The 24,171-nt window shown below is 44.7% G+C and overlaps 1 protein-coding gene across 1 annotated transcript in view; it reads right to left on the bottom strand.

Annotated features, from left to right (window-relative positions):
* Positions 1-2,162: 2,162 nt before the first annotated feature.
* BDH1 (3-hydroxybutyrate dehydrogenase 1) overlaps positions 2,163-24,171 on the bottom strand; it is a 60,478-nt gene continuing 38,469 nt past the window's right edge. The window contains exon 8 of the mRNA XM_048315022.1: positions 2,163-5,532. The gene's annotated coding sequence lies outside the window, so the exon portion shown is untranslated. The remainder of the gene's footprint in view (positions 5,533-24,171) is intronic.

The following is a 24,171-nucleotide window of genomic DNA, read 5'->3' on the forward strand; positions in this document are numbered from 1 at the left end:
GGGCGGCGCCCCCTGCCGGCCGGGTGCGGCGGCCGCCCCGCCTGACCGGCCCCGCCGCCCGGCGAGCGAGCGGCTCCGCGCGGGGCTCCCGCCGGCGCCGCCGCGGCGCCTCGGCGCGACACGGGGCAAGCCCGGCCGAGCCACGCCGGGCCGGGCCGGGCGGGACGGCGCGGTGCAGGCGGCGCGGCGGGCCGGGGCCGGGACGGGCAGGGCTGGGGCGCTCCCGCCGCCTCCCGCGCGCGCTGCTCGGAAATTCCAAACTTTCCAGCCAAAATGGCGGCCTGGAGGCTGGGGGAGCGCGCCCCCCCCACGTGACCGGGCCCGGCGGGCGCCCAATCAGGGCCCGGCGCGAGGCCGGTACCTTGGCGGCGGGCGGGGGAGGAGGCAGGTGAGCGCTCCCCCTGCCTTAAAGGGGCCGCCCCGCCCCGCCCGGCCCCGGGGTCGCCGGCTGCCAGCGCCGGGCACGGCGGGACGGGCACCGGGACGGGCACCGGGACGGGCCCCCGGCGAAACCCGCCCTGAGCGGCCCCCGCGCGCCGCTGCTGGTGCCCGGCGTGGGCTGCGGGAGGGCGGAACAGCTCCAGGTGTGCGCCGGGTACCTGCTGTATCGCTTGTCCGTGTTTAAGTGCGGGAGCTTCTGGGCAACACGGACCAAACGACTGCGTTGGTGCTCCGGGAGTGCCGGGCACGGACCGGCTTCTGCGGCGAGGAAGCGCAGGTAGAGCTGTGCCTGGCTGCGGGGAGCCCAGAGCCGCTTTACCTGCAGGAGGTCAAGGGACAGGCAGGAGGACAAAGATACCTCACAGACCTTGCCGGCCTACACAATAAGCAATACACGGAGCACTGGCATCCAACTGTTGCTGGGGTTTTTCCTTCAGTCATCCTGGTGAAGACCAGGATGAGGAGGAAGGACTCACTTAAAGCAGGATAAAGAAATAGCTTTGTTGCAGTTAACGGAGGGCAGAAGGTTAGCATAAGGATATCATGGGAGAAAGCATGAAAAGCCTTGCTTCCTGGAAAGTTTAAGAAATGAGCTCTACAGGCTGACATTGGGTCAGAATCATGACCTTTCTCAAAACTGGCATGGAAATGGTAAGGAGTTACCTTCAAAGGCAGACCAGCTTGCTTTTTTGCAAGATAGCAAAGAGGTGACAGAGCATAGAAATGGCTGCCTTGGATAGAAACGTGTGAGTTAATGGTCTTTGCAGCATATTCTATACACCCATTAAAAGGAAATGTACATAAAAGCTGGTGAATCTAGGCATAACTCTTGTTCTGAGGGGGAATGTTAACTTATTTCTCAATCAGATGGACAGTCAACCAGAGCCCCTGATCTGATACACTTCAAACCCTGTGTCTATGCACATATGAGGGGCAGAAAGAGACTTGAAAGTTCAAAGCAAATACTGATGATGTGATTTGGGGTTTTTGATCCAAGTTTGCATCTCCATTTATACTTTTTAGATTTAAGCACACCTGAAAATGTTCAAGAGCTTAGCCAAAGAACCTAAAAAAGAGTCTCCTGGGCAACTCTCACAAATTTCAAGTCTAAAAATCAGAACTAGATTTCTCTTTGCAAAAGACCTAACCTTAAGGAAACTGACACTGTGACAGATCTAACCCAGATCTAGAAAAGGCCTCTCTTTTCCCTCCCCAATACTCCTATGTTTTGTTCTTTGATTTGTGCCAGGAGTTTCTCCTCCTCCCACAGTTGTGTACTGTGAAAGTATTCACACATCTCCTTGAAGCAAGCAGAACATGCATTTAGTGCTAACTGACACACATTGCCCATTTTCTTCCTTTCTAGTTGTATATTCATACCTCAGAATTTTGGCACCAACTGGTACCAGTTCAGGTATTTTGAAATGAAGGCAGGCTAAGAATGGACATTGGCAGAAGGCTCCATCATCTGGCCTCATCAGTTTTCAGTGTTTACACTAGCAATAAATGTACTCCAAGGGGGCAATAACCCTTTAGATGTTAGAGGAATATATATACAGAAGGAGAGGAAGAACAAGCTAAATTTAGCTAGCAGAAAGGAGATTCTGCAGCATTTGGGTTTGTTTTGCTGACATAAATGTATTATTACAAAGCAAAAAAAAGAATTTTTTTTTTACAAGTAAAGGAACCACCATAAAGAAACTACTTTTTCATACACAGGATTTGATGTTTCCAAGTCTTTTTTATTTTAAATAAGAGATAATCCCATTACATACGGTCACTGTGCTGGGGATAGAGGAATAATCCCATATATAACACCCTGAGACAGCATTTCTCACTTGTTACTAATGCTCAAGGAAAAATAAAGAAAGAAAACATCAAAGAGGGGGTCAGGATGATGGATCAGCAAGTCAGGAAGCAATTAGGTGAGCCTTATTGTACCTCAGAGAGTGGTGTTGGTTCCCGGCACTTCTGTTTCTGTTCTGGGAGTGTATCTGCTGATTGAAAGCAGTTGAACCAGAAAGCACAGTCTTAAAACTTCAGTATGAAAAGCGGGTTTGAAATTCCAGCATATACAGAAAATATTCCATGAAAGCAAATGACATTTTTACAAGCAACATTGCAGCTAGAGCCGGTGTTGCAAAACTGTCCTGTATTGCACATTGTCTTTTTCAGGCTCCAGCTTTCAGGACATTTTGTAGTGCCCTTGGAGAAGGAAAAAACAGTATGAAACAGAGCATCATTTGTGCCACAACTTAAGCAATATCATTTAAATCAAACCACTACATGCAGCATACAGAAAAGCTTGTACTTAAATTATGACTGGTGTGGTCAGTATAGAAGTCAACTTTATGCTGTGCTTAACACACCCTGGCTGTGCTCCAAAATGACCCTTGGAATAGGAACTCCAGGACAATTACACAAAGCAGCAGCCCATTGCCACTGTAGTCCTCTTGGCCTCAGAAGCATCTGAGGATGTGACCAATGGCCCTTTCTCCCTGCCCTCAGATTTCCCCATTAAAATCCCTTGTTTTGCAATTGCTGCCAGGAGCACGTCTGGGATGTTCTGCCTGGGACGACCTCTGGCAGGGACAGGCAGCTTGTTACAGCACATGTACTGCTCTGCCTGTTGAGGACATGGTGCTTAGGGGGGATGTGTGATACAGGACCAGGCAACTTCTGGCAGAAGGGAGGCCAGCACAGCACAAGCTTTTTTTCCCCTGGAAAACCTGCTGTAACAGTCACCTAATCCTAGCCCATGCCATTTGTACATGGGGAAAAAGCAGCCCTGTGTCAGAGCCTAATAGCCCCAGTTTCATAAGCTATAGTGAAACAGAGACAAGGCTTTCCCACTTTGAGAAACTACACCAGAGCTTGCTGGCAGCTGCCTGCTCTGGCAAGTGATCATAGTAGTGAGCCCTGCCACAGATTTGTACCTGATCCTACACCAGCTCCTACTCCTCAAGGCAGTCCAGCTGCCACTTTAAAAATGACTCTACTTTAGAAACCTCACCTGTTCAGCTGGCACCACACCAAAGGGAAAAAGAATGTTGTCAGGCTTCTTATGGTTTGAGGCAGTCACACTTTGGCCACAAACAGGGTAGCAGGACATGGAGGGGTTTGACTTTGTGCCAGCTACCTGGTGAACCCCTTTAAGTCCCACTGGAGCCTGTTGACAATGTAGACTTCACAAACTGGCAATGGCAGTAGATGTGTTGCAGCTGGTGTCCCACACAGTAACTGGAGAAGTATAATGAACTCAGAACAGGAGACTTCAAAAAACTTTCCCTAGATCCACACATAATGACAATCAACACAAGAACACCAAGAAAAAAAGGACTGCAGACATCATCGCATTGCAAGAATTTACAGTTATTAGTACGGCCAAAAAAAATACAGTAGTAACTAGCTGAGACAAACTCTGTTACAGCAGAAGGTGGGGTACATCTAATGATAAATAAATAATAAATATATAAAAAATAAGTGCAGGTACATCTGTTCATATTTAAAGTTGGACACTGGTGTATAAGGTGAAATATTTCTAGACTAATATAATTATAGTATTAATTCTAATAAAAGAAATGCTGACTGTTGAAGAATAATGAGTAAAACTCAAGACTTTTTTTATATTGGGCTTACTAATGAAAGAAAACACAAAACCAATAAAATTGGTCCTCCCTTAATTTTGTCACATAAATGTCCAAGGTCACCATATGTAGTACTAGCAGTCACCTTATAGTATACAAAGCAGATGATTTCCCTTATTCATTCAGAACTGGGAGTTGTTGCTCATGAAAGGATCTCTGACAGCTGCAGAAAAGCTTTCACTTCACTTCCCCTGCAAACTCAGTGCAATGCTTCACAGCCAACTGGGGAAGCAGTGAAACTAATGGAGCCTCATTTCCCCTGCCTAACAAGGACTGAAGCCTGAGTGAAGTTACTTTGCTCATTATGCCTCCACTCATCTGGATTCTCTGATATCTGATAAGATTGGATCGTGTGCCACAGCATTACCTTCCAGGAGATGTCTTTTCAGAAGAGCACCTTTTCCTTATCATCTGTAATTTTGCAGGTTATAAGAGATGCAAAATACTTCTTGTAGAAACATTCTACTTGAATCAAAACATGGAATTGTAACATGTCTTTTTTTTCCCTGCAAAAACTACTACATAGGGAAAATTTTCACGAGGCCACTAAAAACTAAAGCTACTCTTTTCAACACAGTCTGCAGTTACTCTGTGACACAACACAATGAGTCATGTGCCCATCATAGATACCATTAACAGTTGAAATACCAGCTCACTTTTGTCTGTCATCTTCATTCTTGTGGGTAAAATAAGTTGCTGCCTACTACATGGGGAAGGATCTGATCTTCAGTTGTTAAAATCAAGGTTTTATTTTTAAAAATCACAGTTAAGCAAATTTTATTAAGCCTACTCAATGGAATTCTTTTGGGATCCTCTTACACATCTCTGCTTATTTAATTTTAATCTTTTTTTTTATATACAGAGAAGAGAGTTTCCCCAGTAATACAATCTTCATAATTTTCATTTTTGAACTGCATATCCAGTTTGTCCTCATAACTAAAACTTGTCTCTAGGTTAATCCGATCTCCATCAGAATACAAGGATGTCTTTATTCTTAGCATTAGAGTGTCCAGCTGGGCATGGCTAGTAGAAGAACGTGTTCCTGTTTACAGGGAGAGTAAGAAAAAACTGGACTTCTTTTTGTCTAAAAAACCTTTTTTTTTTCCTATCACTGTGCAGTTTGTGTGTACTGAAGTTGTTTGAGCTCTTGTTCAGTTAGGGATTGTATGCTATGTGTATACAGCAAACTCATCTTTCTTTTGCTCTTGTAATAAGGTTTATCTACTGGGTTTAGGACAGTTTACAATCCTACAAAAGAGTCAGTTTTATTACTCCAGCAACCTCAGGAACTAGAGCATTATAGGAAATACGTGACTTCTATTTCATTATTTAGAATGCTTTGTTTAAATATATGTATCTAATGTACAGAAGAGTGCAATTAGAATTTTTATAAACAATTAACATTCGGTGCTTGGCTGCTAATGCTCCAACATCTTCTGGAAGGCTGCAAAACATCAAAAACAAAAGCATATGAAACAATATTAATTATAATTGTTAACAATTACTGCCAATATGACATGCATAAACCTAGACCATCTTCCTCCACACTTTCTATAATCAGGGCTGTGTTATATAATATCAGCTTAACAGCTTCTTAGTTGACTTCCTGATGTAAAGATAAACATCATTATATAACCTGCCTATTTTAACTTTCCCAGTCAAATTAAGCAGAGAGGTTGGTGTGTTGTATGAAGTGACTGTCTGTGTGAAAACCTGATGCAAGAAATAAACCTTCAAAGAGCACGTTAGAGCCTCTTGAGCAGTGTTTTCCTGGGAGGAAGGCAGCAGTTGCTTTGGGGTGTGCCTGCCCAAATGCTAATGGGAGTGTTTAGAAAGTAAATTCATGGATTTTTGTATGATCACGTTACCCAGTTAAAACAATATCTATTAAAAATAAATTAAACTCTTCACATCCTATGAAAATGTAACAAATGCCCCCAAAATAGCAAGGTACTCTAGTTCAGGCAAAGCACAAGAAAAGGCTGTTAAACCTCACAGTGGGATTCAGACACAGGCTATGCAAAGTAGCACCTTCTCCTAGAAAGGACAGAAGTCACTCTTACTCAATGGAAATAAAGTAAATAACATGGAAGTGCTTTTTCTTTGTTTCTGTGGCACAGTTCACAGCATGCCTTGAAACAGAGCTGCTATCCATTGCTCAGTTTACTCTGTGCTGATTTTCACCACCCCTGGAGTACAGAAAATGCTGTGCCTGAGCCACACGATCCAGCAGCACACAGCAAAATGACATCACAGCATATCGCATCAAGACACCTTTGTTTTCCCAACCCAAACAATGTAGTATTTGTAGAAGAAAGCATGGGATTGTGCCCAGCCTTGTGCCTCTTGCACAAGGGTGAGAGATACATACTCTGCTACCACCACACTGTCCATCATGTGCATCTGAAAAGACAAAAAGTCTTTGTATTTTGGGATTAGAGACATGTACCTAGATTAGGTGAGTGGGAAAATAAAGGGAGTTTGGCAGTGATCTTTTTAGGAACCAAAATCATACTTTTCAGAAAGTACCTTGTTTCGAAATTAAGAGTTACTCTCCAAATAAACTGTTTTGTTGCAACATATTAAGATGTTCTACTTCACACCAAACACTGAGCATTTCTAAACATTGCAGGAACACACTGAGCACGTGGAGCTCTTATAGTAACCCCTCTCTCTCCTGGAATGACAGGCAGCTAAACTTGTTTAAAATTCCTTCCTCCTGTGCTAACACCTACCTTTTGAGTTCACCCAATAACTGTAGAAATACATATCTGAGGACAGTTAGCAGGAGCACAATCAGCACACTGCTGGATTGCCCTTCACAAATCGTGGCTCCATCTGTACCATTGTGCCTGTTACTGGCTACAGGCTGGGCTATGGGTACACAGGGCCCAAGCTTCCCATCTCCTGCCCCACCACACTCCCTGCTCCTTGAGATTGTAGAAGTTTTCTGCAGAGATCACCTGAGAGGATGAGTTGCTGGAGCCAGCATGATAAATTGGCCCCCGTGGCTCACTGGTGGTGAGCAGGTAATTGAATTATCAGGCACACCTTCCCTTTAATGGGTTTTCTTCCTCCTTGTTTGTGTAGAAGCTTTGGGAGGATAAAAGCAAGTATGTACCACAGATGTGTGAAGGAAAAGAGCAGTGTTAAAATGGAATGCAGCTGGAGAGTGCAAGAAAAGATTTAGTCTTGTTTGGAATTTTATGCGTAATTAAAGGGAGAGGCTGCCAGTGACTGATGCTGAGGGGTGAGTCCTCCAGTGTCCCACTGAACAACTACAGAGCTGGAACAGTGAAGAAACTTGGGACATTGTCCAGCTTGCAGGGATCTGCTGATAAAGATGACCTAGGGCCTGCAGGAATTGCCCACAGTTAATGCATCCCACCCTTCACTCCAGGAGCAAGCACTCAGTGGTGCTGAGATCCTGCAGGGTCCACACAGCTTTTCTGTTATATTTTGATATGTGTTTAGGTGCAGAAAATCCTTGCAAACCTGCCCATTTTTCACAAAAGTCCTCTGCAGAGAGCCTTCGTGTGGGTTTTGTAAAAAACACTCTTTAAATCCTAGTGGTATTGTGCCTACTCTTACTGACTATAAAAGGCGTGATCAGAGTCCAAAGTCCTGTCACTGACTCAAATGCAGATTCTTGTTTGTCCTTTCAGTAAATCCTCTGTTATAGATAACTCATTTAAGCTTTGTTACTTCTATATTACTTTTCTTGCCCTGATTGCTTCATCAAATACTGTTGCATGTTTAGGTCAATAAAAATTTTAACATCTTCTGGCTATAAGTTCCCAAAGAGCTCACATCAGGCTTCCAGAATCAGAATTACTTCTGAATACACTGACCTAAGCATTCTGCTGCTGTTGGCAAAGCTGCACAGACAGCCACCTTCTTCAGATGGGTTCAAGGGTCCAGCTAGATGTTCCAGAAATGTACAGGGAAGCTGGCTGCAGTAATCAAACATGCACACTCAAAGACAACATATACTGTAAGGCTATTTACTATTGATATTCTAGTGCTTCTATTCGTTCTACTTGCTTTTTGTCCTCAAAATACAGCATTTCTGGAAGTAATCTATCAACCTTCCTTTTTTTTCAGATTTTCATTACTGGGGGGAAAAAACCTTCCGCTAACAACAGCTGGTTTTTTTGCAAGGTAAGAAGTGGTATCACCAGAGGCTGTACCACATTCCTTCTCAGAACTGCACTACTGCAACAGCAGAGAACGTTGAGTAACAAGTTTGTCTGATACCAGGACTGACTCATAAAGACAAGAAATTTTGGAAGACAGGTGTATGCTTGCAATTCTTGTCCCATTTTCCTGATAATTTGGAAATGTGGCCAAATAAAACATTAACTTGGTGGTGTGCAGGCCTCTCTCCTGGAATGGTTTGCACTTATGTATTTGCTAAATGCTGAAATCAGCAAAGTTTCTTTAAATGGATGCAGAGACTACATGGACTAAGAGGTAAAATATTTTTCTTTCATCAGTAAATATTTTATACTTCACAGAGACAAGCTTATAGAAGAGGCATGGGGTGATGTGTAAAGATACAGCAAAAGGAAATGCTGTGAAGTTAGAATAGTGTAGAGATCAAAGTCATACCAGGCTAGAAACAAAAACAGTCAACAAAGGATGACTGTGAGCCCTTACTAAGGCCATGAAAGGGGAAGATAATTGACAGAGGCCTCAGGAGTGAGATTTACAGATAGGGCTATACTAACGGTCCTGCACAAAACACTTGTGAGACCTCACCTAGAGTTATACATAACCATGGCCATCTGTGCTCAACTAAGCTGAATTTGCACTAGAAGGTGGCAGAGCAGAAAATCTGGGATGGTGACCAGAGCAGAGGACTTCACAGGGTACCTTCAGATCAGCAAGGCTATTGGGCAAAAAAGAACAAGGGTCCCACAGAAAGCTTCCTGGGCACGAGCAGTGAGGTTTTGAGCTGCTTCCAAACTACAAGAGTGGAGACAAGCCTCTCAGCTGGTTTCAAGGTGCAACTTGATGCAGTCACACATCACTACAGACTGAACACAGAAAAATGTTCCTCTCAAAGCATGTAGTGTCCTTTTCCATCTCCTGGAGGCTTGGTGCCTTTCACCTCAAGTACTCACTGACTAGACTATTTTTTTAAATAGAAAAGTAATTTTCTCAGCCAGATTTGGGCTGCATCTATATTGAAATTGATCTATACTGAGGAGAAACAGTTTACAAAGACTTAGATTTTGGGTTTGCTTCATTCCAGCAAAATCTTTTTCATATAGAGTTCATCTTGTGCCTTCATTCTTGACGTTTCTGGGGTCCTCTGGTAGGTGGTTTGGACAGTGTTGTAGTGTACAGCAGCTTCAAGATAACTTGTTCAAAGTCAGGGATCCCAAGGACTATTCTGATAGCTGAGGACATCTCTAGCATAGTAAAACACTAGGTAAGCTCTCTAAGGTCAGTGGGAGGGGACAGGATAAAGCTGTGATAGCTTTGGGCTTGGTTTTTTACTGCTTTATGTTTAATCTTTTCAAGAATGGAACAGAAATCAGCTAATGAGAAAGAATAATATTCTGCTCACCGAAGCTGCACTGAATTTACATTTCTGCCTTAGGATAGCTGAGAAATTCCAGGCCTGAGCACTAAGGGTGGGCTTAAGAGAAGAGCTCAGTCCACCATCACTGGTCTGGATTCAAGGACGACTTCTCAGCTTCCTAATCAGAAACAGCTCAGTGTTCTCACAGATCTCCTGACACCATGCAGATATAGAGCATGCCTCCTATTTCAGAAACTCACTAAGGATTTATTCAATTATTAATTAAAACCTATTTGGTTATGATTATTACATGCTGGAGGAAGCATCCAGTTTCATTGCAAACACTTCATTTAGACCCTCTGAAGACATTCCATCATGGAAAACAAAACTAGCAGTCCAAAGAAAGAAAACCATATCATTATGTATGGCATTACATTACAATTCAGAAGGGATTATCTCTGTTTCTATTCTCTTTAACAATACGATGAGACATGCTGGCTGTATTAATTATTGTTTGCTAAGGCTATTAGTGCAGGGTACAACTTCAGTGTAGTTCCAGTGAATTTCTGATGCCTCTTTGCCTCTGCAGATTTTATTTTTGTCTGCTTTGGCTTAATGTAACTAAAAATGAAAATTTTGTGGCAAGTCTCTGCACAGCAAGCCACATGCTCATATTTACATCAGAAGCAGCTCATACCTTCAAGGAATTAGCAACTGAGCTGTGCTAGTTTTTACATCTGTGGCTAGAATTAGCTGCTAGATACCCATTGTATTTGTTTTATATATAGGCCCACAGAACTGAAAGCATCAAAGTAATCTTGTATGAGTATAAAGCAACCTCAGCTCTTGCTTAATTCCTTATGTGAACTTCTTGGAGTTTCTGCAATTAGTCAGGAAGAGTTCCCTGCTGCTCCGCTGCTTCTCACTGCCCAGATTTCATAGCACTGTGCTATCCATGCTGGGCCACAGCACCCTGCTGGCTGCAGCCACACCAGTGAGGGGACCGAAGGAGATTCAGCCCTCAGCCCTTGTTTCAGAAATTTCCTTACCCATGCAGTATAATGAGAAAACTATGTGGTCTAGCCCCCAGTAAGTTTAACTTTTCTACACAATACAAACACTTGCTGCTTTTTTAAATTTTGCAGTAGGTTATTTCTGTAAACTCTTTGGATGGGTGAAAAGTACTTTTGAAAATGTGGAAAACATAACACTCCCCTGCAGATTTTACCATCCCACACATGGACCAACTCCATTTCATTGCTGGTGGCTGCAGGGGAAAGCAGACTTTAAGCCCAGGCAGTGAGAGTCCAATCCTCACAAAAGCATCTCTGCTAAAGCCAGGGAGATCACTCCACAATCACCACAGTCAGAGTGAAACCATCAGCCTTGTTCCATGACAGCTTCAGCAGTGACATATATTGAAAGCAGGACGCTGGTTTTCATTTTACAGACCCCTAAAATCTTTTCAATATCTGTGCAGACCTGGGGAGTCATCTCTAGGCTCATTAAACAATACACTTGATATCTCAGTGCACTTTTACAATGTAAACAATTTACAAAAACAGCCCAGCCTACAGAGATCCATAGTCCATTTGAGGAAAAGCACTCAGCTAGAAGGAAAGATGAGGTGGCATATGGGAAGTGCAAAATGAGCCCCTGCTAGTCCGTTGATGGAGTAGCACAAGCCAGCAGGGGTCCAGGGTGCCCAGCCTTATTATTTCTATCTAAAACTCACTGCTCCTGGTGGCCTCTTCATCCTGGAAAACTGTAAGGAGACACCACCATTCCCTAGGAGTCACTGAGAGGCTCAGCTGGAGACCAAGCTCCCCTCAATAGCCAAGATCTGTTAAGCTCTCTGAGGCTGAACAAGAGACAGCTTCAGAAGTGCCCCTCAGGAACGGGAACAGCTGGGGCAGGGCTGCAGGTAGTGTGACAGTGCTGTCCTACAGAGAGCTGCCCCCGGGGCTGACAGGGCAACAAGGGCCCTTGGGAACTGCCAGAGGCTTCCTGAAGCACAGGCATCCACCAGAGCATTCCTTTTGCTGTGAGCAAAAACAGGCTCTGCCAGAAGCAACCTCTCAACTTTCTTCTTCTCACTAAAGAGTGCATTACGTGGGCTCGGATCTCTTGTACTGATCCCTCCAGCAGCAGTTGCGGAACAAACCTTCCTAAAAACAACCACTCAGCTCCTTTCTGTCACTTGTGCAAAAGCATACATTCAGACAGGATATTTTATCTCTACTTATTCAACCTCTTATTCCTCTTCTTATTAGCAAGCACATTGCTGCCAGTATTCAAGCAGCTGCCTATTCAGTGGTAAGGTACCATCTGCAGGCAGAGCAGCTCCCCAGCAGTGCTGTGTCAGGGGTTCACCACTCCAGACCCCTCTGCACTGAAGTAGCTTTGAGTGAAGCCTTCTGTTAAAGCTCTCCTGTCCTCTCATGCACCCACATTCCTTTAGCTCTGCTCTTCACATTGCTGATCTATTTATATGAAACATACCTCATACATTTTGCATACATACTCATGTGCATATGTATACATGCTGCATGCAGTATACACCAGTATATATACCTTGTAGCCCACTGAAATAAGATTAAAACTCGTACTTTACCAATATTGTTTGACTAAATATTATACAGCAAGTTATCCAGGTTTGCTATCACATTCTGAAAATATCTTGGGTTTGTTGGTTGAGGTTCTTTGTTATTCTGCAGAGCGAATTTTTTGAAACTGTACCAGTCAGAATGAAGGGTGGGAGTGGTCTAAATTAGCAATGCTTTTGTGTGCCCATTTGCAGCTTTCCAGGTCACACACATGCTTCACAATCTGTACAGTATCAGTAAAAAATCTGTGCCTGTACTGAGCAGCATTCTGGAGCAGGTGAATAAAGCAGCACACTCTCTCACAGAGGGGAGAGTGGCCTGATTGTTTTCCCTAATGAACATTATTGGCAATTTTACTAAGCTGAGTTACAACAAGAAGTTCTCTACAAACTCACTGCTGCTTCCAGGTGTACAAAACACTCATCTGTACCTCTGACAATTTTTCTGGCTCTATAAGGCCACAGAACCACCATTTGGCTGCAGAATGCTTATGAGGAGACATTGATGTTTTTAATGCAATCACCTCACACACTTCACAGCAGAACAGTCTATCTACACATTCCTTCTCCCTCAACTGCTTGTGAGATTATTCTGCTAAACACCCAACACTGCCTGCATTAGGGGTACAGCTGCAAAAGTAGCTGTTTCTGGCAGGCTGGTTACATCACTCCACGATGCTGCAGCAAACCTTGGGGCTGCTGTTTTTAATTTGGGCTATAATGCATCTTCAGTGCTGGCCTATCATAGAGGAAGGAGAAAGACTGTCTTTTCTCATCTTTCATCAGCAAAAGCAACAGGCAAAGCTTACACATCACCTGTGCTGTCCTGAGGCAGCAAAATTATCGTGTCAAGACAGTGATAAAGGGCAGATAGACTTGTCTGAGGCTGGAGTCCCTGCAGCTGAGGAGCTGACAGCACGAAGACAGACATCTGCCCCAAGCCCTGCTGTCCTGGATCAGTCCCCAGAATGCCCTGAGTGACCCAAGTGTGATCCCTCTGTGCCATTCCTTAGTACAGCAAAGTCTCGTCAAGGACTCCCAAAATACTCACATCCCACTGAAGGCAGCACTGCAGCTGCCTTTGGGCACAGAAACACACCAAGGGTCAGGAGCGATCAGGTATGGGCCCTGTCAGAGCAGATAGAAAGGCTGAAAGCCCAAGTGTGTTGGACTTCTTGCTCCTTCTTTCAAAAGGGTCTCACTTTCTCAGTTGAATACCATCCTCAGACAGCTGCAGCCAATGCTCTGCTCTCATCAAGATTCAACTTCCTTAAAAATAAGAAGTGCCAGCGTATTACCACCCATGAAACTTAGAATAGAAAAAAAAGATACATATGTAAGTGCTTATACATAACTATCTAAAGTTCTTAAGAGATTGCATGGAAAAGAGACATGGAAATTTCACAGATTTTCAGATGACTCAGGGGGCATCCAAACAGTAAATGTGACTCATGGACTGTGTAGGCATGTACAGGTATGTGGGTAGGCTTCTGGAAGCCATATGGTTTCCTGCAGGAGCTGAATATCAGCACAAGCAGCACTGGGGAGAAGAAATGTGATGTTTTATCACATAACAAGCTACTTAGGCACTGTCTGTCCAAGAATTGCTAGTGCAGGGGAGCCTGGTGAGGGCTGGCTCCCACCAGCACTGCAGAATAGCATGGGTCCCCTAAAGAGTGGGATCTATTTACAGGAAACCCTTTGGAACACAATGAAATTTAGTGGGGTGAGAGGTAATTATATTCAAAAATAATTTGATTTCGTTGAGACTGGTCTTTGAAGACCTCTCTGTAGGAGACCACAGTCTGGCAGAAAAGGAACATTTTTGGGACCCTGGCAATATACAGGCTTTGTGAAAGCAGCTGGAAGCAATTTCATCTGAACTCTAATAATGTTTAAAAATACACAGCCAAGCTTGGAACCAGAGCAAGAGACCTGCCCCACAGAGCCAAAGGAGCTGTACCTGCTTAGCTGTGAAATACTATAATGAACGATTCAGGTGAACTCCTCCAGTCCAAGAAGTGACATGCTGCAGTTGTCACTTCCTGGCACTAGACAGTGCAGACCCACTGGCTGCTGAGGATGAGGGAAGTATGAAAAGCAGCTACACCACCAGGGAAGTCAATAGCCACCTCCCACCTCTCCCAAGAGCCACAAGAATTTACAAGGTTGTTTTCCTTCAGGGGAAAGGAACAAGGAGGTAAAAGAGAGACTTTGCGGATTTTGTGACTTTACACAAGTAGTATGAGCCTGGGCAGACCCTTGTCAACCAAAGGTGTGAGTGTGAGTAAGAGTGCAAGTGAGTGTGCCTGAGTGTGTGGGAGTGTATAAGAGTGTGACTAAGAGTGTGTGTGGTTGTATAAAAGTGTGTAAGAGTGTGTGTGAGTGTCATATTGACAGCTCCAGCAAGGCAAAAGAAAATTGAAGGAAGAGTGGATATTTTCCCCAATATTCCTCCTACAGCAAATTCTTCCCCCCTCTCTGGAGCCCAAAAAGAAACCAAAAAGGAGAGGTTAAATAGCAGCTACAGTTCTGACACTCCAAAGGAGATTATTTTTAGTTAAAAGTCAGTATCAGTGCAACATAGAATCTGGTGGACATGGTGCATTTTGGTCATACAGCTTCAGTCTCAATTCTGACATGAGCAGGAGAGAGGTGAGAAAACCAGAATGAATTCATGTTTATTTTGTCAGCCAAAGGTACCTAGGGACAGGAGGCTTGCATCCTGCTTTGGATCTAATGATATTGAGTGCCAGGAGATGGGGCATACTTACTTATGCTCACAACAAACCTGATCTGCTGTAGAGCTGGGGTCACACCTTCTCTGCACAGCACAGGTCCTTGAACTCCCTCTCCAAAGAAAACTCCCACAAAAAATGGGCCCTGTTCTGCCTGAAAGTATGAAAAGCCTAGAGAAAGCCTGTGTAGTGGGATGCAAATCTCCTTTTGAGATCTGTGCTTAAAGAGATAATCACTCTGTGGCATTTGACCCAGGGCCAAATCACTGTGGCTTTCAAAGTGATGGAAAACCCCTTCTCACCAAAGCAGAGAAAACACAGATAGCATAAAGTTATACTCTGTTTTGGGGGAGAGAATTTTGCTGATAAACACTTGTAGATGAGGTAAGTGCTGCTTTTACATTATAGCAGATTCAGTGAAGTAAAAGAGACAGAGACAACCATCTTGACCTAATAATACACGAGAAAAACTGGAATGACAGAAATAAAACACTAGTCTCTAGGTTGTCAGAGTGTCTGTGCTGATATGGGAAGAGGCAGGAAGACAGCAGAGAGAGAACAGGCTACAAAAACTGTGATCAACATGAAAATTTACTTCCAAAAGCTATTTGAAAAGTATGGACACTGAATAGGGAGCCCCACGTTCAGAAGCTCATTAGGATGCCTATCCACTATATCCTGTTGGCCTCTGAAGGAGCAGCCTTAACTGCTTTGAAATCTATTGCTGATACTAAGTTAGCAGGAGTCTTTCAGAATATTGCTGCTCCATCTTTTAGTTAGTGGTTATAGAGAATATGGATTAGAGGGTCTCTCTTCCAGCTACCTGGACAACTATGACACCTTAAGACCTTAAAATTTCAGGACAATTAAGGTAAAAATGGAGATATTTTCTCACCTTCAAGAAATATGCCAGATCTGCTTGGACATGACCTGTCTCCCAGCAGTGGGCAGGGAGGCATGAGGGAAGTACTCAGTGGCAGAAGTACTTCTGATGTGGGAAAGAGATGCTGGAACTGCCCCTATGCCATGTATTACCCCTTGCCGTGTCCCAAAAGGAGCTGCCTCCTGGCTGCCCTTCTCAGGCACATCACAGATGTCCTTGTCATCAGCCATCTGAGCCAGTTTATATCTAGGACACTTCAGACACACCAGCAAAAACAAAGCAGGCAATTACTAGCAATGTGTGAAGTGAGTACAAACTCAGGTGCTACGCCTAGTTCACTTGTAATTAATGCACTTCATGTTTCATTCTTGACTTGGCAAGATCAAGCCTTGTAGAAGCAAGTCAAGCACTACTAAATAGACAAGTTCTGAAAGTCTTATGTAGCTTTTAGATGTTAATCTTTTCCCAGAATAAGCAATTAATTAATTTTAATTTAACATAGTAAAGATATCTCTGTAAGGCTTGAACAAAACTGATCATGAAATAAACATAATCTAATTCTATTTCACTGATAGTGCAATTATCTGCACAAGCAGCTGGCTAGTCAGCTGGATCCCTGCCTCCACTGGAAGGGCAGAGCACTGAGCTCTGCTCCAGGGATGGCACATTCCCTAAGCAACAACCTGGCATGCCATGTCATCCCTGGAGTCAGAGACCTCCTCAGTCCAACGTGGATCTACTGGAACGGTTTGGCTACAGCAGCACAGCTCAGGAAGGGCAGAAGTGGAGGGTCAGAAGGGATGTCAGGCCTTTTTAAAAGAAAATGCAACTGAAGTTTAGTAGGTCCCTGGATGGAGGCTCAGGTCCAGGTCATACTTCTAGGTGCCCCTTCCATCATGAGGAAAAGTGAGAGAAATGCCAAGCTGAGGTATAAAGGCAGTGGGCATGCTGTGATCCTCCCTGTGGGATCTGTGGGGACTTCAGGCTGCACCTCACTGCTACTGGGAGCAGTCCAGTGGGCACTTATCTTCCAGCTGGTCAGGCTGGAATGGGCACCATGCATGCACGGATGGCAGGGCATGGAACAGGTTTCTGTGGGACACCAGTAACTCTGGGCTGCTCCCACCTGCACTCCCCAGTGGTGACTCTGGCTTGGGGGACAGAGCCCTGCAGACTCCCCAAGCCCTGTTGCTGTACAGAAAGAGCTGTGTGTGCCTGTGCAAGACATTGGTACTCTGACTTTGGGTGCTGTGAAAGAGATCAGAGGAGCCTGTGATGTGGGGAAAAGATTTCTCTTGCAACCTCTGTGGTGAGTTAATTGCTGTTGATTACAAACCTAGTGCAATCTTGTTAATTTGCAACACAGGACAACAGCCATTTAAGAGCAGTGCTGCATCCAGCTCCTCAAGCACAAAATTCTCACATTATTGAACAGCATGGGGCTGTTTAGGAAACAAATAGTATGCACTCCTGATAAGGGTCAGGAGGATCTGAGAGACAGATAACAGCTACTTGATTAGTAACGTGATGTGTTATATTCCATCAGATCTTCTGCAGTCGCAGCTTGCTCTCACAAAGGCCAGGTCCCTGCTGCTCTGGGCAGTGCAGACAGAAGAGCTGCTGTACAATGCCCTGCTCCTGGCTAAGGAGCCCATGGTGCAGCTGAACCTCTGGATTCTCTCTCATCCATACTGCAGGAGCAGTCCTGTCCCTGTACATTGGCAGGGCAAGGAGCAGGAAAGAGGTGACCTGAGTGGCAATGTCACTTGAGCAAGGCCACCCAGCAGGCCAGCAGCACAGCCACATGCAAGGCTCCACTGAATGCGTGACCAAGATCTGGACACAGTGCCCCAAGTTTTCTCCAGGGCAGGGAGAAAATGAACTGATTTGCAGCTGGACACAAGTTTCCAGCCTTTCTGCTAAACAGCCCTTCAGGTGACACCCTCCAATATTCTGGCAGAGAAAGAGAAAGAACTGCTACTCCTCACTTAGAGACTTCAGTTGCCCTCCCAGAAGAACAAAAAGGGGGAATGGGATAAGGCCAGGCTGCACCAAAGCAGGGCAGGAAATATTCACTGTCTGTGGATGTGCGCTCAGGCAAGATCGACAATGTTCTCTTTCACCTCATCTTGTGAACAAAGACATTTCCTACTGCTGAGAGAAAAACCATCACATCTGTACATGATGCTTGACAATTTTTTATTCTAACACCACAGTAAATGATTGCTTTATATAACACATACTGAAAGGTGGGGTTTGTAGCAAATTAGTTTTACCTTATTTTCTTTCATTCAAATGTCATAATGTCACATATGCAGCTCTGCAGCATGCCTGCCTTCTCCCTAAGCTTACATTGTCCCTTCCCAGAGGAATGGGAGCAAGAGCAGCTCTACTGAGCTGCAGATTTCTTTGTGGCTGTCCCTGATGGATGATGGTGACATAAGCTGGCTGTCTTGGGGATTTCACATAAGCTGAAGCTTGGAAGGCTGAGCTACAGGAGAAGCGTCAAAGCACCCAGGAGCCCAAAATAGGAAGGAGAAGGAGGCGTGTGGACTGAAGTGGCTCAAAAGGACTAGATCTGGACAGCAGATTAAATATAAATTGCCATGAATGTAGGGTGGGTCTAAACCATCTCCAGCAAGACAGGAATGAGATATCCTGCAGGCACAGAGAGTAGAATGCTCATAAATAAAAATACCTCCCCTCTTTTCCCTGCAACCAAAGCAAGAAATCCCAAATCAAAGTCTTGTTCAGTTAAAAGCTATTAGTACTGAAAATATTTTGGATCAATTGGAAAAGATAAGTTTTGAAGCAGTAAAATACAGGTAACAGTGACCAGAAAGGAAAGAAGCCAAGTGAGTATGGAGGCTCCTGATGTAGTCTGAAAGCACTGGTTGCTACCTTCTACACCATCAGAGGCATCTGGAGTGACACCCGGATACAAACAAGGCTTTCACAGCTCATGTGGGAATTAAAGTACGGTTTCAGCCTCAGTTGTTGCTAACATTACTGCAGCTGGGAGTGAAGGTGTGCAGCTGCAGAACCTCTTTAGGGATGGATCATCAACCTGTGCAGGCTGACACTCAGAAAAAAACAGTAATATAAAAAAAACCCAGAACACCAAGATATGAAACTTCAAGCTTTGACTTGCTAATATATTCTCACAGAGTGTGAAGCTGGGGCAATAACATGCAGCTGTGTTTTATGGATGTGTGTGAAAAGGGCAGGGATGAAATCACTGAACTGCTGTTGTCACGTTCAGGGATGACTGATAGAGTTCAGGAAGGGGAAGTGTTCATCATCCCTGACGAGCTGTATGTGAACAGCGATGAGAAATGCTGTCATTCCACTGCTAAATCCAAATCAACACATTCACCTTTAATCTAGTACATTTTAAAAAGCATTAGTCAGATTGGCACATGACGCTGGTTACCCCAGAAGGAATAGTAAGTAAAGCTTAGAGACTTCTAAGCAGTTTATAGGCTGTACATTATGTTTGAGTGCCTCCTCTAAGTAAAAACCCACAAAATCCTTCATCTCCAACACCTTCAGGAGCAGCAGAACTGACAAGAAGCCACGTAAGGAGCTGACACAAGTCGCAGGGTCAGCCTCCAGCACAGAGGTACTACCTCGCAGCAGAGCGGATGTCCCTGCAGGGCTGTCCCACCACCACCACAGGCACCAAGGCACTTCAACATCTTGCTTGCTGACTCTGCATCAGCATGTGACACCTCCCAGACCTCCAGGATTATACATCTATCCCTGTTCTACATACCACAGTCACTCTGGACTCTGTGGTTCACTGCCCCCGAGATCAAGGGAGTTCATATCTGTGTGAGATCCTACGTGAGTAAGTAGAAGTACACAGTCATGAAAGCATGGTGGAGAAAATAATCCTAATAGGAACTGGGGGAGAACTCCCAGCAAGGAACCAGATCCTGCCTGGTGCCTCTGTAGAGGATGACTGGACACAATTCCCTTTGCAGGTCAACGTTATTCATATGTAAATCAAAAGCTGGTTCAAAGGGTTCTGTTGAATTCTTGATTCCCCCTGACTCCGGCTTTCACTTTTTCCTCTCTATGCCAAGAGCTTAGTCAGAAGTCTTTTAATCACTGGAAACATCTCAATTATATTATTGACCAGAATGTGAGTATCTGCAAACTGCAACAGGGGAAAGCTTTAGCTGTCCAAGTTTGAGGGTATGGAGGAAGCTTGTGTGCTATTAATTTTTAGCTAAAGCTGACAGAGAGGAGGCTAAAACCAGCTGTGATCCTCTCTGCCAGTTCCTTCAAGGGCACAGCAGCCACGAAGGTTGCATTGTGCCCACATAATCACAGGCACCTCATGGCTGTGTGTGAAGTTTTGAATTCCCTCTGTTAAGGGAAGGAATTGCACAGGAGGTGGTTTTTGCATCCTTAGAGGCAACTTGGCAAGCCCCAAAAATGCTTTGTTCCGAAGGCGAGGCTTTGTAGGAGTGCCCCATCACCTGATCCGCATGAATAAGCCTTTTCCTATTTAAGCTTCACTCCCAGCTGGTGGACCATGAACTGCTGAGCCCTTACTGAAAGGCAGGGCTGATGGAGGCAGGAGAGCCAAGGAGTTAAGCAGTCACCAGCCAGTGAACAGGAGAGCAGAGATTTAGCTGTGCGTGGAGCAGAGACAAAGGTGAGGCTGATTACAGAGGCAGAGTGAAGGGAGAGCATAGACACAGGAGACTGCAGTGCCACAGGATGTATGGAACCCATCAGAGAGACACACGGTGATGGGAGCTCCAGTGTATACTGGCAGAGCTTGTGAAAAGGGAATGGATAAGAATACATTATTGTCAATCAAGAGCATACTAATTTACAACAAACCTCTAAGAAACCTCTCTCTGATCCCAAATTCCCAGTTCCAAAAGGCAAATTGATCATCTCTAGGAAATGAGAAATTGGCTAGGCTGAGGAATTCAAGACCAAAAGTGGAAGAAAAGCTATTAAGCTGCTATGGTACTTGTATCTCATGCAAAAGAGGTAAGGTCTGAAGCAGCACAGCAGCCAAAGGCACACTTAACCACCTTAGAAGAGTCGTTGGAGCATGCAGAAATTCTCAATGGAATGGAATAGGGAATAAAAGCAAAGGCACCAATACACATGGGTCAAAAGCATCTGGTTATCACCTCTGGCAATCCTCAGACCAAATGACACCTCACAGGAGGTGTTACACAAACAGACAAGTTTAGTCAGCTACATGAGAAAAAGTAGATCAAAGGAAGGAGAAGAGAGGGTCTTTCTACAGAGAAAATGGGTAAATGCTAATCTCAGGATGGCCCCAAGCCAAATTAACTCTTTGCCTAACTTTCCAATATAAAACCAATAATGTTGGACATGATGTAAGAAGCAAGATAGATAATGCAATAAATAAATACTAATTCACCATTTTTTCAGTGCAGAGATGGGGGAAATAACCATTATTTTGCATATTGGAGTGGACTGACATAAGAGGCTGCAGAAACAGCAGGATTTGAGCACATCTGGGGCATTAGGATGTGACTAGGGAAATGCAAAACAATATCTGTTCTTAAGAAGGGAGAAGTGATAAGGAAAGGTTGAGGCTTGGTAGTTTAACTGCAGTAGGAAGCCAGATCTTGAAACAAATTTTGAAATAGTACAAGATAATGAAGAATAAAATAACAATAAATGTGGACTTTGCAAAGAGGAATGTTGTCAGACTTTGTTCTTTCTTCCTTTGAAAGTCAAATGAAGACTTGGAGCTCATCCCTTCGAACTTCAGAGAAGTGGCTGACACGCCATCAAAGGGGGATTAACAAACTGAAGATGCTTCTTCTAAAAGACAAGGAACAAAAGGAACGGGCTACAAGGGAGGAAACAGAAACAAGCATTGGGAGAGGCAGGATGAGCCTGAAGCGGAATCACTATCACAGGTCCATAAGGGTCTGCCGTCAAGTCTGATATGTGGTTTGACTCTCAGGCACAAAAGCAGAAGCTTGCTCTTGCTTTCCACATTCAGGAGAGCTGGATTAATTTCAACAGACATGAAAGAGCACACCAGCAGGAAACCAGCCTGCTCCAGCAAGGACTAAATGTCTGGATAGTTCTGCAAAACACAACAGGGAGACCTTGTTCCTCTGTAGAGGACACCAGAGAACAGGCACAAGAGAGGAAACAGTTATTTCAGCCACTAAGAGCAGCAGCAGCCCTCCCACCACTGGGACAGTGGAACAAGAAGCCAAACCCATTTCCAGATCAAAAGGGATTCACTTGTGAAGAGCAGCAGACAGGGCAGGATAATGGGTGCAGTTAGAGACAACAACACCAGCGAAGTCCTCCCCTTCCCTAGAAACACCACTCCTCTCTTGCAGCCTGCTTCTCTCTACCCATGGAACTTCACTTCAGACTGTGCCAAAGTGCTTGTATGGCCACAGTACCGGCAGTGCTGCCAGGAAGAGCTGGGAGCTGGCAGAGGTGCTCTGGTGCTGCCAGGACAGACCCCTTGGTGACAGCAGGTGCTCCAGGAGCTCCAGCTTACAAGTAATTCAGGAGCATTTCTGGCAGCATTAGTCACCACCCTTGTCCGGACATATTCTGACTGTCTGGCCAAGCTAATGACACAGACATTGCTTCATGGTGGTCAAATCTCTTGGCTCATAAAATAGTAGTTGGAGAGTTGGAGTTTCCTGCCTTTCATAAAAGCCAGGAGCCCTTCACTCTCCAGCTCATTCATGGAAGATAAAAATCTCTTGGCACAAATCCTTGCCTCACTTGGAGGGTAATTACATTGTTCAGGCTCTGCAGAGCACTTAATACATCTCTGCCCTGTTAATCTCCAGCAAAGGTTGTGACTGACATAGCTGAGTACCAGCCAGGTACTGCCAGTGAAAGTGTAGAGGAGGCTCTTTACCCACGCATTCCTTTTCTCTCCCATCTCCACAACCAGCAACAAGCTGTGGGATTGTACAAACCCAGCTTGACATTCTGCCCCTTGCATCTCTAACCTGTCTCACCACTGGGGACATGTCCAGAGTTCTGCAGCACTGAGGAAATCCATGACTTGTTCAGCAAGGGTGGAAAAAGACATGCAACCCAAAGGCATCTTGGCTGGGTGCAGAAGGTGGAAATGACCCTGTATTGGGGAAATGCTCCCAGAAATACCATGTGCCTGTATGCACTAAAAGTGCCTGGACCTCCTGGTTCTCCTTAGGACCTGCATACAGCGATGGTGAGAGCCAGCCAGCATCAGGTGTGTCCTTCTGTTCTGTTAGATAATGGCACCACGCCACTGAAGTCAGTACAGTTCAAAGAAATTAAGCAGCACAATTTTAATTAAAATTGTAAACTAATGAAGCAGGTTCCCAGGGGACATGGTAAAATATCCATTGCTGAGGCTTCACAGCAAGGCTAATTGCATAGCCAGAAAATTAAAAAACCTTGGTTTGAAACAACTGTGGGAACTGTGCAGAGATGTCTGCACCTCCTTCAGAGACCAGACTTCCCAACACATTTATCCACCTAGTCCTTGCCTCATGGCTTGTTGCAGATATTCACCAGCCATTTCCCATCACTATTTAACTAATGTGTTCATACAGACTGTCCAGCCCTCATCCTAAAGCTGTATCACCTTTGGAGCCGTCATCTTATCCCTGCGAGTCTGGAGAGCTCATTTAAAGCTGCTGCTGCCTGCTAGTGGTGCAGTGCTTTGTGTCAGGCCAGCAGCAGAAAAGGCTTTTACTATCACCATATTTAGAAGTGTAGTCAGTCATGGCTCTGCCTTTGCAATTCAGAACTACAGAACTGAGCAAAAAAAGCACAGTTCTACAAAAGATAATATTCAGAAAGGGATTTGATCTAAGCAGGGCCATTCCGGGGGTTCCCACAGGGCCCTACACCCATTCCAGCAGTGCCACAGTGAGAGCAGGAGCACTAATCCCTTGGGTTTTTTCTCCACCAACACTAGTACTTTTAGAGGCTGAGCACTATAATTCACTGCTAATAATAACACAACAACAACAAATCAGCACTTCTGCTCTATTAGACAGCTATAGGGCACCACATACTGCTCAGCCAGTGTGGTTTTTGTCAAGGTGGCAAAGAGCTCTTGCACTGCTCCTACAGCTATGGGTTCTCAGTGTCTGCAGCTCATCAAGCTCTCAGCAAAGCCTGGGTAGCAATACTGGGACCACCACCATGCTCAGAGGAAGGAGAGCTGAGCTTTCTCCAGCCTTCCCTTGTGCTGCCCACACTAGGTTTCTTCAGCTCTTGATGGCACAGGGCATAAATAGAGAGGATGCATTCACTTTATGAAGCTGATGAGAGATTATCCACAGGGT

The sequence above is a fragment of the Corvus hawaiiensis genome, chromosome 10, assembly GCF_020740725.1.
Source record: "Corvus hawaiiensis isolate bCorHaw1 chromosome 10, bCorHaw1.pri.cur, whole genome shotgun sequence".
Taxonomy (NCBI): domain Eukaryota; kingdom Metazoa; phylum Chordata; class Aves; order Passeriformes; family Corvidae; genus Corvus; species Corvus hawaiiensis.